The sequence below is a fragment of the Aegilops tauschii genome, chromosome 3, assembly GCF_002575655.3.
Source record: "Aegilops tauschii subsp. strangulata cultivar AL8/78 chromosome 3, Aet v6.0, whole genome shotgun sequence".
NCBI lineage: Eukaryota > Viridiplantae > Streptophyta > Magnoliopsida > Poales > Poaceae > Aegilops > Aegilops tauschii.
In genome coordinates, this window is record NC_053037.3 from 72,196,625 (window position 1) to 72,203,769 (window position 7,145).

Sequence of the window (7,145 nt, forward strand, 5' to 3'; positions counted from 1 at the left end):
AGTCGTTGTAGTCATCTTCGGTGATCGAAGGATTTTTCTCCTTGATCTTCTCATAACTCTCACCTTTCTCGATCATTCTCTTCACATTGCTTTTCCAAGTAGACAGGGCCTTGCTCATCTTCGTGAGGGCAGCATTGTTCACTTTATTCCCTTTGAGGCTTGTGTTTTCAAATTCAGCGGGGAACTTGTATCGTTCGTGCAGCTTCGTGAAGAGGAGGTTGCGCAAATTCCCTCGGTCAGGATGCCTCAGGTTCTCGGTGTTGATCGAGACGGTGCTCCGGAGAATGCACCCGAGCTGAAGCGAGTACCCCTTGACTATTCGTTCGGGCGCCGTTGGATTCCCGTCGGAGTCCACTTCAGTAACTTCCTCCTTGAGGGTGCGGAGCACGGTCGGGCGCCGGTCCTTCCGTTGCCTCTTCGGTTGGCTGCCATCTGTGCGTGCGCCGCCATCATCAGTGGTGGCATCCTCGGCGGCACCATCAGTGGTGGCATCAGTGGGGTCATCCTCGGCGGTACCATCAGTGGTCTCAGGATCGGTGGGGAAGGCGGCGTCCTCATACAAGTGAGGTTGTTCCTCCATCTCCTGGGACAGCATCCAGAATGGCTTGACGCTCGAACCCCCGGCCTCATCGTTGTTGGCCATGTCTCTCTCTAAATAGGAACAAAGTTTGGTCAAAAAGTTGGTTATTGTCAAGGAACAAGATCATGGTCTCATCATTTAGGGTTTGTCGACACCGAGGCATCCTAAAAGCTAAGCTTTTATCATTGAGGGTTTTTTGACGCCGAGGCACCCTAAAAGCCTAAGCTTTCATCATTTCGGTTTTTATCGACACCGAGGCACCCTAAAAGCCATGCATTAGTCACAAGTACGCCGGGGCACTTGATCCAACTTAATTAACTACTAAGATACCCCGGCCCATGCATTAGTCACAAGTACCCCATATGTCCTATTTTTAGCAAAGTCATGCTAAACTTCACGGAAAATTTCAGCATGACCTTTGCTGAAAATAGGACATATGGAGTACCCGAATTTGCCGGAACGGAAGTTAATCGACATTCCGGCAAACTCAAGGGCCTCTCGGGTGGACAAGGCAAAAAAGGCCTCCATCACAACATGGAAAATACACCAAGCAGTATCATCTCCAAGCAGTATCATATTTGTAATGACTGAAAATATTTACTTCAGGAAATATTTACTACTGTAGTTTCTGTTACAAACAAAAAAAAGACTGAAGTTTGTCCTAGCTAATATGTTCAGAGAACAGGAGCATGAGAAAAAATAACAGAAACTATATGATTTAACTGGTTTCAAAACATGAAGTCCTAAAAGCTCTTGTTTTTGACTTTGCATCCACTGGTAAAGAAGAATCAGAGTAGTGAGCAAGACTGTAAATGTTCTGAAAATTAAAAGAAAAGAGTGCTGTCTCAGAACTCAGCAGTTACAGCAGGAGGTACTGTATTTACTTGGAAACACAAATATGTTCTTCATTATCTGCTCATTACACCCAGAGGTTATTTTTTGGCAAACAAAATTGAGAAATTTTAAGACACTACTGAGTTAATATTAGCCGTTGATTTTTTAATTTTCTGTTTTTTGCACAGGTCACTAGCTTCAGATTTTTTCCTCAGGTATAGGTTGATGCTTTTCTTCATATTTGCCATATGAAAAAATTAGGATGCTATCATCCTATATTTTGCCATGCTAAAAGATTGTGCCATGTAGAAAATTGCCATGCTAATCTTTAGATAAATACAAATAGAACAAACTCTTAGATAAAAATTTGCCATGCTATTTTACAGAACAAACAAACATTTTGCCACCTTGATACATAACTGAATTTTTGTGTAGTAGGTTCAGATCTCATTTTTTGAGCTATCACACTTTTTTTTGTTTACACAGCTACAATCTTTTGCCATGGCAAATCTTGGGACCATGGTCACATGGCAAATGTAGGATTGCTCTTAGCTAAAAACACGGCAAATTTAAAACATGGCAAAGTCTGAAATTTCCACAACATGTCAAACTTATTTCAAGTACCATGGCAAACTGAATGTTTTTATGAAAGTTGCCATGGCAGACTTTGTTATGAGTAGTTGCCATGGATAGAATCTCTATGAGTTTTTGACATGGCCAAATTCTGGAGTAATTGCCATGGCAAAATTCTGTAGTAGTTGCCATGGCAGTATTTTCTATGAGTAGTTTGCGATGGATAGAATTGCTATGAGTACTTGTCATGGCGAATTTCTGGAGCAATTGCCATGGCAATTTCTGAAAGTTTCTATAACATGGCAAAGTTTCTATAACATGCTTTTTACAAATTGTAGCTACTGTTTTTTAGCAATGCAAGCAACAAACAAACATGGTTATGAGACAGCTTTGCCACAAGACATGAAGACAAATAGGTGATCTCCCTTGGTTTGATCACATGTATGTATATGATGTACAGATGAAGACATCTAATTATGCAAAAGATTAGGTTCAAGTAATCTTCTAAGAAATAATGGAATCAAATATAGCAAGGGCATACACAATACACCATCATGAAAACTGCCCAAAATGGATAAAATAAATTGAACCCATGTAGCAAGATATGATATGGAAGTGTCATAAATCATCCAACTGTTGCCAAGTGATATGTGCTCAATTGTTTCAAAGTCACATTATTCTTCTACCTCTCTTTAGTATGACTTTATAATTACTGATTATTGTACTACAGGATCTACTGAAAAAAGTAAGCATTGTGACATGGTTAGCACTCTTCAAACCCTGACTTACAACTGCAGATTGTATGGTGTTGTTGTACCCTTTCTTCTTGTTGCTGTAGTGGTATTCTTTAAACAAATCTAATGCATCTGCTACAAATTAGCTTTGTTCAAATATAGCAAAATGTATTCAGTTAGCTTTGTTCTTTTCACAGATCTCCTGCATCAAATCTAACAACATTGATTTTATTTCACACACAAATACTTCTGCTACAACCGTTTTCACCATTAATGAGGCCGGAGGGGGAGGGAGAGGTGGGGGCAGTACCTGAGGAGGCGGAGGAGGCCGGAGGGGACAAGGAGGAGGTCGGAGCGGCGCGGCGGTGGCGCGGACGAGGACGAGGACGACGGGGCGGCGGCGTCGGGAGAGGAGAGGGGAAGGGGATCGAGGGCAACGTCGAGGGGCGAGGAGGAGGTCGGGGCAGCGGCGTCGGGAGAGGAGAGGGGAAGGGGCAGCGGCGTCGGGGCGTCGGGGCGGAGACGAGGACGACGGGGCGGCGTCGAGGCGGCGGGGCAGCGGCGTCGGGAGAGGAGAGGGGATAGGTTTGGGCCGGGGATAGGCGAGGGCGAGGGCACAATACTAATGGCGCACCACCCCTCGGTGCGCCATAAGTACATCCATACTAATGGCGCACCTCACCCTGGTGCGCCATTAGTATTTTTTTATTTCTGCTCGAGCCAACAGGTTATCTTCCACCTTACCTGGTCCACACCAAGTTCCCTCTACTAGCTCGACTGGTCAGCAGCTAGTTCTCACACCAGGAGGTCCTGGGTTCGATTCCTAGGCTCCACAATTTGTTTTATGCATTTAAAATGTTGTTTCATATTTATTTGTGTTTAAATATGTTCAAACTTGTTTAAATCATAACAGTAAATTTTTTTATAAGACAGTAATAATTTTTTTAAAAATATCATCAAACAGTAATGCCGGTGGAGCGGGGGAGGGTGCGCGGGGTGCGGGGGGCCGGTGGACCGGGGGGTGTTCGGCGGCGAGGGGGACCGGATCTGGCGAGGTGGGATAGCTAGCGATCGAGATGGAGGGGGATCGAGATCGAGTGTCCATGAAATTTAAAAATATTCATGATAGTTCAAAAAGTGCCCATGAAATACAATCGAGAAATGAAGGCTACGATTTAAATACAATCGATCTTAGCTAGCTATCTGTTCACAATCTTCTTGCCCTTCTTTTTCGCAAATGGAGTTCTTCTGTGGAACGGACGTCCTTTAGGTAGGGTGGTCCTGCTTCTTCTTGTGGTGTATGCTGCTACTTCATCATCGTCGTCATGTTCGATTCTCGGGTCGCCGTACTTGTCGAAGTCTTGCTCATTGGCTACTCCATCCATTCCGATGATCTTCCTTTTGCCTCTCCTCACGACAACACGACTGGGCTTTGACGGGTCGGTAATGAAGAAGCATTGGTCCACTTGGGAAGCCAGTACCCATGGCTCATTTTTCGCGGTGACGTTTGCGCCTGCGGTCTTGGATTTGGCTTCGGGTATAACCATGGTGGTGAAATACTGGTCTTCTTTTAGGACGCTCTTGGCCCATCTGACACGGAACATCGGGACTTTCTCTCCAGCGTAGCTCAGCTCCCAGATCTCCTCGATCCTTCCGTAGTATCTGTCCTTGTCGTTACTGGTGTAGGATTCCATCGTTACCCCGGAGTTCTGATAACCATCGCTCTTCATGTCCTTGGCCTCGGTGTAGAATGTGTAGCCGTTGATATCGTACGCCTCATAGGTCATCAGGTTGTGCTCGGCGCCCTGTGACAAGGCGAATATGAGTTGTTCTTCCGCGGAAGAATCCTCATGTAAAGGGTACGACAGAAGCTTCTGCTTGAACCAACGCGTGAAACATGAGTTGTGCTCTTTGAGTATATCTCCGTCCGTCCTCTGTTGGCCTCGGTCATTGTACGTCTTCTTAATAAAGGTTTTGTGCTCTACCACCCAAGGATCGAGCACGTCTATGTGTTGTAGCGCGACTAGGTTTGCTCTTTCAAAGTCGGCGAGTCGACCCTCGAAGTCGACATGCATTTCGCGGCGACCCTCATGGTGACCCCATCCAGCGAGCCTGCCGAGGTGCCTGTTGACGGGCAGACCAACGGGGTTCTCGATGCCTAGATAATTCGTGCAGTAGGAGATGCACTCTTCGGTCAGAAAGCGCCTGGCTATGCTTCCCTCTGGACGTGACATGTTGCGAACGTATCCTTTGATGGCACCATTCATCCTTTCGAACGGCATCATGCTGTGCAGGAACGTCGGCCCGAGTTGGATGATATCGTCCACGATATGGACCAGCAGATGCACCATAACGTCGAAGAATGCAGGCGGGAAGTACATCTCAAGCTCGCATAGTATCACCACGATCTCTTCCTGTAGCCTTCTGAGTTGCCTCACGCCAACAGACTTCCGAGAGATGACGTCGAAAAAGTTGCATAGGCCAAATAGCGTTTCACGGACGTGCGCGTCCATGATCCCACGGATTGCAACTGGAAGTATCTGCGTCATCAGCACGTGACAGTCGTGAGACTTCATCCCGCTGAACTTCAGCTTCGCTAGGTCTAGGTATCTGCTTATCTTCCCCGCGTAACCGTAAGGAAGTTTTACTCCTACGAGGCAGGTGAAAAACTGCTCGATCTCCTCCTGACTTAGAGTGAAGCACGCGGGAGGGTAGTCATTTCCGGTCTTCTTGGCCTTTTTGCCTTTGCGACGACTTTCCGTGTCCTGCTTCGCCTCATCATCATCATCATCATCATCATCATCATCATATATAGCGTGAAGCTCCTGCCTGATGCCCATTGATTTCAAGTCTGCCCTTGCTTTCGGCCCATCTTTGGTCCTCTCTGGCATGTTGAGCAGGGTACCAAGCAGACTCTCGCACACGTTCTTCGTGATATGCATGACATCAAGGATGTGAGGCACACGGTGGATCTTCCAGTACGGCAAGTCCCAGAAAACAGACCTCGTTTTCCATACCTTCAGCAGCGGCTCTGGCGCCTTTCGCTTCTTTCTCGGCTCTGGCGCCTTTTGCTTCTTTCCCGGCAGTGGGCAGTCTTTCCAATTTTTCAACAGCTCGTCTATTTCCTCGCCGCTCCTCGTACGAGGGCGTCCTCGGGGTTTGGTTTCACCATCGAATAGATCCTTGCGTTTTCTCCACGGGTCATCGTCGCGAAGCCACCTTCGATGTCCCATGAACACGGTTTTCGAAGACCCAGGATCTCTATCTAGCTGGCGATACGTTGTGTCATCCATGCACCTGACGCATCCAGAAAATCCGTGGACCACCTGCCCCGCGAGATATCCGTAACCGAGATAGTCGTGCACCGTCGTGAGCAGCGCGGCTCTCATAGGGAAATATTCTTTCTCTGTGGCATCCCACGTATTGGCTGGCGTTTTCCACAGCATGTCAAGCTCCTCTTTCAGCGGCCCCAGATACAGATTGATGTCGTTCCCTGGTTGTTTCGGTCCTTCAATTAGCATACTCATGTGAATGTACTTCCTCTTCATGCACAACCAGGGGGGAAGGTTGTACATCCACACAAACACAGGCCAGGTGCTATGTGTGCTTCTCTGGCTGCCAAACGGATTGACTCCATCGGTGCTCGCGCCCAGCACGATGTTCCTTGGATCGTTCCCAAATTCTAGGTCTTCGAAGTTCAACGCTTGCCACTGGCTCGCATCCTTAGGGTGACTCAGCATCTTGTCTTTTTTATCTATCTCCGGATCATTTGCGTCATCTTCTCGCTTCTTCTCCTCCCTATCCGCGTGCCAACGCAGGAGCTTTGCTACCTTAGGGTCCACGAAATACCGCTGCAGACGAGGAGTGATCGGAAAGTACCACACCACTTTTCGAGGAGCTTTCTTCCTCTTCTTGTATCGAGTGACGCCGCACACCGGACATATGGTAGACTCCGCGTGCTCGTCCCGATAAATGATGCAATTGTTCATGCACACATGGTATTTCACGTGCGGTAAATCCAGAGGACACACGATTTTCTTCGCCTCCTCCAAACTGGTCGGGCACTTGTTCCCCTTGGGAAGACGTTCGTGCCAGAATGACATGTTCTCGTCGAAGCATGCGTCGGTCATTTTGTGTTTTACCTTCATCTCCAGAGCCATGAGCGTTACTTTCAGGCGGGTATCCTCGGGCCTGCATCCTTCATACAATGGAGTAACCGCGTCTAACTCAAGTTGATCCATCTTGGCTTTCTCTCGGGCGGCAGCTCTTGCGTTATCCGTCTGCTTGAGGAGCAGCTCTTGAATATGAGGGTCCTGCACCCAGCCCATCGATGGTCCAGCGTCGTCTGCTCCGCCGGCATCATCATCTTCATGATCATGCCCGTTGTCTGCTCCGGCATCTTCCTCATCATCATGTCCTGCATC